At 42.5% G+C, this 10,288-nt stretch overlaps 1 non-coding gene across 1 annotated transcript; it reads right to left on the minus strand.

Annotated features, from left to right (window-relative positions):
- Positions 1-7,435: 7,435 nt before the first annotated feature.
- On the minus strand, positions 7,436-7,509 carry trnap-cgg. Its single transcript has one exon. It is a non-coding gene; the product is annotated as a tRNA-Pro (tRNA).
- Between the last annotated feature and the right edge of the window lie 2,779 nt (positions 7,510-10,288).

Here is a 10,288-nt window from a genome sequence, read left to right on the forward strand (position 1 = left end):
ACCTTCTTTTTCTGGGTGACTAAATTAGAATTCAATGGGACGTTTTTTTCATCAACAACACATGAATGTCTGTTCAGTTTAACAAACAATTTGTAAAGAGTAACTCAATGTGCTTCCCAGTCATTTTAAATGGAAAATGAAAATACGTTGAATAACTTCTGAAGAATTCCAAAGGAGGGAAGGTTGGCTGGGGCAATTTTAATTTTAAGAATGATTTTAGTCCTTCAGCTCACAATTAATACCTAACAGAAGTTCAAAAGGAAATGAAAGTGAGCCGGTGTCATGTTGCCTGGGATGAAAGATTCTCCTGTTCCAAAAATAATAGGCCGTGAAAGAATGAAGCCTGTCAGAGCTGAAGATGAAATGCAGCTAGAAATGTGGAAAAATAAATGCAAGAAAGGCTATCAAAATAGGACAAAAATGTCAACTGAGCTCACGAAATAGGACAAAACTAGGACAAAAATGACAACCGATGCTGCTGCGGCAATGGCTGGTTTTCATAGTATTGGGTTCTCCTGGAAGAGCTGGTATCAGGTAGTGGATGGAAGAAACTCGCACACGGTGAACTCTGCCAGCTTCCGCTCGCTTCACATTGCCCTGTGGCACGAGGGGAACCAAATCAGACTAGCCTAACATTACAGGTCAGAATCCCTGCCTTTAGTGACTGGGCTGCTCCTCCAACGTCCACCAGTTACCATCGGTGGCTGATCCATCATCAAACACGTCTGGAGTACAGCAGATCTGCTTAGCTCAGGTACTGGAGTACCAAGTCCACTACTCTATTCAGATATTCCATTACCAGGCAAGGGGTGCACTACTGAGTCCTATTTCCCCCTTGTGGACTGGATCATTAAGTCCATCAATGTCCTCCAACCCTCTGCCATCTTTCCATATGCTAACTCAGCATAATACTCCCCACCAGACTCCAAGAACACCCTCATTGGTGTGTTATGAAGCCCCAGACCATAATCAATGGCAGAATGCCAGCGGTAAACAGATTTGGGATTGTTCTTGTGCAGTTGCAGTCCTTTACAAAGTGATTACCCATAGAACCTGCTTCATGTTTCTAAGGAGCCTCCTAGCCTCAAGACCCTCAATCATAATCTGCCTTTGCTGCAGTCCTAGAATGCTTTAGGGGGCTTCTAGTGTTGCTTTAAAATCCTTCTGCTTCGCTTAACAGCTCCTCTTCCCTTTGCAGTTTTCCTGACAATATTGTGTTCAGTGGATGAATGTCTAGCAGACTGTAGTTTCAGTTTCCCTATGACTTCAGCTGATAAAAACAGAAAAACTTTGGTTACATTATCTGACATTGAATCTGCCCTATTAACCATCACACATATCCAGTCCTAACCTACATAGGCAGCAATATTATTCTTGGGCTGAGTATCTTGGTGCAGTGACTCGAGGAATCAGCCACTCTGACTTGGCAGTCACCCTGTGTCCCACCTTTTCCAAGAATTTCATGGGCCATCCTCTAAATCAGAAGGTAACCAGCCAGCCACCTCCACTGGCTCCCCATTTCCCAGAGGATTGAGTATGAGATCCTCATCCTCATTTGTAAATCCCTCCAAAGTCTTGTCCCACCCTACCTCCGCGAACTTCTTAAACCTTACCAACTTGTCCACTCCTTCTGCTCAGCAGAGACTGGCCTCTTTCACAACCCCCACCCTGTCCAACCCATCATCAGCAATTGAGCTTTTAGCCTATCTTCCCCATTCTCTGGAACTCCAGCCCTTCACCTCACTCCTTCCTTGACCCCTTTAAAATCTATCTGAAGACCTTCCTTTTGGACCGCACCTTTGGTCATCTTCCCTCTATCCCCATCGCTGCTCTCCTCCTGAATCCAATCCTTAGCTTGGATGCAAAACCTCAATTATCCAGGACTTTTTAACATCATGAGCCATGCTTCTTGCCAACCTACGCCTAATACTTTCCAGAATTAGGTAAGCCAACAATCTATCTCTGGTATTTCCATATGTAGGTAGGGTGCATGGAAATCTCAGCTTGGTTTGGATACTCTTAAGCACGATGATGGGTTTCCACATGTGTCAGACACCCGGCTGACCAAGAAAAAACACTTTTTGTGCTCTTAAATTTAAATTAGAAGTCATCTCTTTAGCATTTCAGCAGTTTTACAGCCCACGGATTAATGCATTTTTAAAGCATTGCTCCCCAATGATGGGAGTGAACGGGGGGAAGAGAAAGAAGAATGTTTTCTAACTACGACAAAGCCCTATTCTCCCAGCTTTGACATTGAGAAGGTGATTTGGACAACATCCGGAAGTAGCTGAGTTTTATGCAGACTCTTAGGATGTCCTGATATTAAACAGATTTGAACTTTCTATCTTTACTGCAACACCTGGGACTGATTGTTCAGTACAGTATTAGAATAAAACAACACCAGATGGGCTGAGGAATTCATATGCAGTGGTACAGAGTTAGTTGGAAACCCGAGAAACTGCTATTACACATTAAAACCCCAGCTCTTGAGTGCAAGGTACACAGCATTCAGAGACTTGAACTCAAACATTTTAAAAGCTTGCTGATTTGCTGTGAAAACAGCATCTCAGTCAGACTCATTCTTTGAACTCTATGAATCACAAATTTGCACTATTTACTTCATTCCCTCCTCCCAAAAAAGCTCTGTATGTGCAGTTTTTGTTACATAGGGTTTGGTTTATAGGGTGATTGCTAGTCAAGAATTTTATTCTACGATTGTAATGGAATGGATTGAATTTCCCTCATGAGTTAATTTAGTTCTCTGGTTGTAAGCTGTGTCTGTGAAGTGGCTTCACTGTATCTAAGATGGGTTTCCTGTATCTAAGGTGGACCTACTGTATATAGATTGGGCTTCTGCTGTATATTAAGAATAATATTCCTCGCATTTGATATAGTGCCTTATCACATCTTTCAGATGTCTCAAAGCACTTCACAGAAAATACTGAAAAGTGAATTGACTGTATATTAAGTGGGATTGCTGTATGTAAAGTGAGCCTGCTATATATAATGTAAACCTATTGTATATAAGGTGACTTACTCTCCATTGCTTTCTGTTCTTGTTTTTGTTCTGGACAGATGAGCTGTGATAATCTTTTCTATCCTAAATAGGCCAATTGTTTGTTTTACTATGTGTAGTTGATTCTATAATGAACGTTAAGCCATGTTTTGGCCCTCAGAGAGTGTGACAAGTTTTCTTTGTTAGTTTCTGGACTGGATGTGAAGCAGAGTGACAAAATGGGCATTCTCTCTGGCCCAAAGGATTTTACTTCACAATCTGGATTAGGGCTTCAAGACAAAAGTCTCTGGTATGGATTGGAGCATTCAGGCAAGGTGACGTGCAATGCTGCTGTCTCAATTAGAAAACAATACAAATCTACATTTACATAGCACCTTTCATATCGGAAGAACATACCAAGGCACTTAACAATACTTGCTTGGTACCCGAAATAGGGATAGGAACCGAGGGCAGTGGGGTGGGAAAAGATGATCAAATGCGCGGTCAAATATGGTCTACCGGTTAAGATTCCTGGTGTGCAACCAGACGATCTGAGTCTGAAACAGAGGTTCAATAGTCCAGGACCCACTCTAAGGCATAATGATTGTGTATTTTGTAAGTGAATGCAACAGTTAATTTACATACCAATATCACCGAAACAGCCATGAAGCGAATGACCAATTTTATTTATTTATTTGTTATTCACCATGTTTGATTATTTATTTTTTGTTGTTGTAATGTTTATTTATAGCAGCATTGCCAATTATGAACAGCAGGTACGCCCTACAGCAAGTTTTATTGCATGTTATGACATTAACCATAGTGTTGTTGGTTGGTTATACCCATAAAAGACCAACTGTGTTCTATCGAAGTTACTATTGAAATGAACGGGTACATCTCTGTCTTAAATTCTAAGTTTTCATTTCATTACAGACTTTCTCCTATAGCTCAATTCAATTACGACAACACTATTAATATTGTTGTCTGGCTTTTATGAACGGGATCTCAGCAATTTCTTTCTGAATAATGTTTTGCAGGCTTGTTTTTCCACTAAGGGAATTTTATAGTTATACAATTTTACCATATACAATGAAATTCTGTGAATTAAATACTCAGTCTGACACTGAAAATGATTCAATAAACCAAACTATTCATATAACCGGACTAAACATAATAGGAGACTCATCTCTCGGAGCTCTATGTTCCATTCAGTAAACTGAACTATTCAATTATCCAATATTCAAGTAACCGAATTTCACATTAAAAACACTTGGTGTAGAGGCTCCTAAGTACTAGCTACTCTGGTGTAACGACTCTCAGGTGTCTTTAGACGTAAAGACATTTACAGTGCTGCCTTAACTCCCAAAAAGAGGTTAGCATCTCTTATATTTTTTTGGTAGTGCCATGGGGCATTGTGTAAGAGTAAAAAGAAACCTTTGAATCTCGTAAAATTTGCTAAACACTTCAAGATGAGATTCAGTGTGAGGTCTTTATTGAACAGATTATGATAAAGGTTCTGCTACCCAGGGAGTTTGTCAACGCTGTGTGGTTGAGAGAATCCATTCAATGACTCACCTAGCTCTGATGTGAGATGTTTGAGGCAGCAGACCACAGAGCAGTGATGTACTGTCTCGTGTTAAGAGTGGGATCTGGGAAATTCTCAGGCTCAGCGATTACATTCCAATGATTTGCCCTAATTGCATAAAAATTAATTTACTCAGAAATCTTTTGGAAAAGTAAAATACTGGAGTTATTTCTTGTGAAATTATACTGTGAAGCGTCTGTCAGTAGTAGGTGATAAAACCGTGTACCTTTTCAATTCAGTTTTTTCAATCTCGCTTTCGGTTAACTCTCCCCCACCCCTCCTACCTTCCCCTCTCCCCAGCTATCCCCTCCCAAACAGTTGTGTGAAGCACTTTCAGACATCTTCCTAACCTTGAAAGGTGCTGTATCAATGTAAATTGTTGTGTGATTTAAGATTTGATTATTTGAAATAGCTTTAAATCCGACAATCCCAGCAGATGTTTAAATCCAATGCAAAGACTTATGGCCAAGCTTTAGTGATAAGTGCTATACAGCCTTTCCTTTATTGTTTCATGATGTTGTTCTAGAGAGTGAGTACAGTACACAGTGGTTACTCAGAAAAAGACATCCCATATCAGTCTGAAACAGTAATCACACTGACAGCGCTGTTAAGAAGCAGACACACCCCAAGGAATACCCTTGCCCTGCCAACATCATCCCACTGCTCTCTCCTGTGCAGAAAAGCCCTACAAATGGGATTACGTAAAGAAACAAAACATACTTCCCAACCTTCATCCCAGGCCCCAACAAAGAATTAACAAGAGTCATCTGGGTTAAGTATCAATCATTCCTACTACTTACCCCTATGGTAAAATTACATTTTAATGAGCAGGTCAGCTGCTTGACTCGTTTAGCTAAGAATTAAACTGACAAGATAATGCATGAATTAAATCAATGGGAATCTGTCAGGGCTGCGATTAATGAGAACAAGGATCTGTTTTTCATTTTCAATGCTGGATAGGACTCGTGCACCTGGTAGCTCTTGCCTTTTCAAATCTGCAAAGTCTCCAGGCGATAATGAGTCCTGACCATGTGCCACTTCTCCCTCTCACATCCAGAGCATCTGCAAATAGCCTGAGTTTCTATTGTAAATAATAGAACCTCCTACAATGCCAGGGTCAAAAAGGCAAAGTGGAAAATATTAGACATAGAGGTCTCACTTCAAATGGGGGAATTCCTTCATTAAGCAAAGAGCTTGAGACTTCTATTGGTAACCAGAATTACATCACATGGAACCATGGGATCTCCACTTCAATGGTAGATTGTGTATGAGGAAGTGTACTTTCAAGTGCTTTGACTAAGGAACTCCCTTTGAAATTATTTCATTTTAGAGCCTACTATTTTATAGTATTCTCGAGATCTGACTTCCTGTGATTGTAACAACAGGAGTTGTGTCAGCCTGGCTCAGTTGGTAGCACTCTCACCTCTGAGTCAGGCGATTGTGGGTTCAAACCCCACTTCATAACTTATAACTCATATTGTCTAAACTGACACTCAAATGCAGTGCTGGTGGTGTACTGCATTATTGGAGGTGCCATACTTCGGCTGAGACATTAAACCGAGGCCTCGTCTGCCTGTTTTTTACATTAAAGATCTCATGACACTATTCAAAAAGAGAAGGGAGTTTCTCCCTGTGTCCTGGCCAACAGTCCCCCAAATAAAATCAGTCATTCATTTCATGGCTGTTTGTGGGATACTGCTGTGTGCAAATTGGCTGTGTTGTTCGTCTACAAAATATAGTACACTTCACAATATATCCTGTGAAGCGCTTTGAGACATCCTCCTGATGTGAAAGGCGATATACTAAATGTAAGGATTATTATTTGATTATTAACAGTCGATTCTGAAGCACAAAGGGACGAGAGTGATTATTACAGCTCTTTAGTCAATAAGAGGATTAATATACTGCTGAACAGTCCATCACTCCGTGTGAACTCCTTTCTGTCAGTTAGACCCAGATGAAGATCAGTTCCTGATTAGGTTTAGTGTTAACCAAGGTAACCTCACTATCTCCACAACATCATGAAAGTGACATCATAAATATAACTAAATGCCTAGAGATGTGAAGTATTTTTCTGGAAGATATCCAGCCACTCATGTATATCTGGTTCATTTAGGGCTATCGAGCGACTAAGCTAGGCTTTTGCTGGGTGAGGGTTTCATTCTGTCAATTCTATTATTTCTTTAGCCCAGAGGCATAACTTTAACTCAAGAGCTAGATTTTCCCTCATGTGCCCAAACCTATCTAGTTCAAATTTGCCGCTAGTTTGGCCTACAAATTTATTGGACTGAATGATATCAACAGAATTTAGTATCGATAGACTAATAAAGTTAAAGATAATTGTCAATAATAATAATAATCCTTGCATTTGATATAGCGCTTTTCACGTCGGGAGGACGTCCCAAAGCGCTTCACAGAACACACTGTAAAGTGAATTGACTGTATATTTGTGGGCGAACGCGGCAGCCAATTGCGCACAGCAATGTCCCACAAACAGTCGTAGATTGAAAATGACCAATTTATTATTGTTTTGGGTTTTGGAGGGATTATTATTAGGCTCTGTGTGGAGTAAGGAAACTTGCCCGAGGTTTCGCCCTCTGCCTGGAATTGAACTCAGGTCTCTCGCTTGCAAAGCGAGTGCTCTAACCACTGAGCTACAGGACTCTAGTCTTGAATCAGAATGCTACTTAAATCAAGTTCCTGTAAACAAAGATTGAGTGTCCAAAAATTTATAATACTTTTTTTTTAAGGGAGTATTATCCCGGAACAGTGCTCTGCCAATCGACTAACAACCGGATTCCTACTTGCTGCTGGGTAAACAGGTGCGTGAAGAGTAAGGAAACTTGCCCAACATTTCGCCCTGTCTGGAAATCAAACCCAGGTCCTCTTGCTTCCGAGGCAAGTGCTCTGACCACTAAACTACAGGGCTCCATCCATAAGCATGGATGCGAGGACAAATGGAAGATAAAGATTGTCCTTGGTTTTGCAGAAGGTGTTTTTAGCAACACGTTGAACAGACCTGCGCATGTGACCAGAAAGATATAAAGAATCAGAGATTTGACAATTTTAAGTTAAAAATTCTAAGCCTATTTACTAGGAGTTACCCAATGACATCATTGGTATTGATGCAATAATGATCCTATATTGATTCATGTCCAGCTGACGTGGATTACGTTTCTGAACTGCTAAAGAGGTCCACAGCGTAAGAGAAACCTCCATGGGTTTGGCTGGAGGTGAATTCAGACTTAAGTTCCCCTCAAGGATTAAGAACAGCAGGTTATGTAACATCCAGCTAGTGCCTGTCCACTTGCAAACAATTTGTACTGTAGCTTTTCTACCTCTCCATGGTCGAGCCTATCCACCTTTGTTAGGAGTTGATGTTGAAGGTAACTGAAGTCCCAGCAGGCAGTGTAAATGATGTACCAGATGTGAGAGGTTTATCACATCCTGAAAGTACCGTGGTGTAGGAAGTAGGAACATTAGGGAGTGAGATTACTCGATCACTCTTCTATTTGAGTGACATGTCATTAGTAAGTTCAGTGCTGTGTGATCCTTTCATGGGAACGAACAAAGCATATGAAATACAACACAAACACAACCAGTGACTTAATCCAGAATAATTAACATTGAGAGGAAACACAGGCATTGTTTTGAATTATACTTACACCAAGAACTAGATATTTTGAAAATGAATTCATGTTTACTATCTATACTATCTAAATGTCTACTCAGAATCAGCTCCATATAACCAACGAATGCATGCAGTTAAATACTAAGTGTGTGACTGCATTGTTTGCAACTAAATGAATAGTTTTCTAATGAAGATTTCTGATATGTAGAGGATAATTGATTGCCCTGTAAACTGACCTTGGAATATTAAATCAGCTGCCTTAAGAAGGATGACCAGATCCATATGCTGGTGCAGAGGAGAGCAATGAGGACAATCCCCATTTTTAGAAGAATGAGCTATGAGCAACAATTAGATAAGCTCAGGTTCTTCAGTTTGAAAGTGATGTCTTAGAGGAGACCTTAGAGAGGTATACACCATTTTAATGCAGTACTTTTGGATACCCTGTGACAGTAAAAACAAGACATAGATTTAGAATTGCAACAGGCAAATTCAGGACAGACTCCCGGAAGTATTTCTTTACCCAGAGGATAATTAATTACTGGAGTAGTTACCAGGAAGGGTAGTTCAGCTAGAAAATGTAATTCTTTCTTTTAAAAAAAAACTCTCTCCTGTAATGGGAAGAAGGTCATGTAGGTATTCTGAAAGGATGAAATCAAATGGGCCAAATAGCTTTCTTTACCCAAACCTCTCTTGTCAACTTGTGATCTGATCCAAAAGTAAGATTTAGGATCTAGTTCATAATATCGGTGATTCTCACTGTGTGCTGTTACAAAGTACTGAGATTTCATATTCAACTGCAAGCCTCCATAGAAAACCAGTGTCCAAGACGGACTGCTGAAATAGAATCATGTATAAAATGCACAGTATGTGTACAGACAGTAAATAATATTAGATAATTGTATGTGGGAGCGCATCTTACTGCATATTAATTCACTCACGACCCCGCGTGCTCATTATGGCTGCCACTCCGACCCGAGCCCCCTCACCCCCTCCCTCCCTCCCCCCTCCTCCCTCCCCCCAAACCCTCCCCCCTCTGCATCTCTCCCGCTCTGTCCTCCTCTCTCTCCGTCCCTCTCGCCTTCTATCCCCACTTGACCCTCCCACAACCTCCCTCTGTTCCAGCCTGGGAATCCTCCGCCGGGCTCACCATGGCACTCGGCGTTGGCTGTCCAGCAGCAGCCACACCGACTGCCCCATTCCCCACCACACTCGCCAGCCACCCCGGACACAGACCCGGGGAGCCAACCTCTCCTCCCTCATCCCCATTCCCCCACCCCTGCCTCACAACCTGGACCCCCCCCCTCCCCACACACCCTTCTGTCAACCGCTCCCTCCACATCGGACTGCAAAATGTCCGCTCCCTCTGCAACAAGGCCCTGGTCATCAACGATCTCATCCTTGATGAGAGCGTTGACATCATGGCCTTAACGGAAACCTGGCTCACCCCAGGCGACACCTTCCCCCTCACGGAGGCCACACCACCCGGCTACACCTCCCACCACATCCCTCGCCCCAACCGCCGTGGCGGTGGTGTAGCCCTTATCTCAAGGACACCACTTGCCCTATCCGCCTACTCCTCTGGCTTTTTCCCCTCTTTTGAGCACCTCACCCTCTCCCACCCCTCCTATCCTCCTCCTCTACCGGCCCCCTAAAACCTCTCCCACCTTCATCTTCGATAATTCTACCCTACTAACATCTCTCTGCCTCTGCTCTGATCGCCTCATCATCCTGGGTGACTTCAACCTGCACTTCAACCCCTCCTGCTCCATCTCCTCGGACTTCTCTTCCCTGCTCTCCTCGCTCAACCTCTCCCTCCACATCAACTCCGCCACTCACAGTCACGGCCACCCACTCGATTTGGTGATCACCCGGGGCCTCAGTGTCTCGGATGTCACCATTACCGACAAGGCCGTCTCCAATCACCACTTCATCTCCTTCAACACCTCCACCCCCCTCCCCACCTCCACCAGACCCACCACCATCCTCTACCACCCCTGGAAGAAGTTCCCCCCACAATCCCTAACCACTGCCTTGGAGTCCTCTGAACTCCTCTCCCTCTGGCCTTCATCCCTCACTG

Source organism: Callorhinchus milii, unplaced genomic scaffold, assembly GCF_018977255.1.
Source record: "Callorhinchus milii isolate IMCB2004 unplaced genomic scaffold, IMCB_Cmil_1.0 Scaffold1, whole genome shotgun sequence".
Lineage (NCBI taxonomy): Eukaryota > Metazoa > Chordata > Chondrichthyes > Chimaeriformes > Callorhinchidae > Callorhinchus > Callorhinchus milii.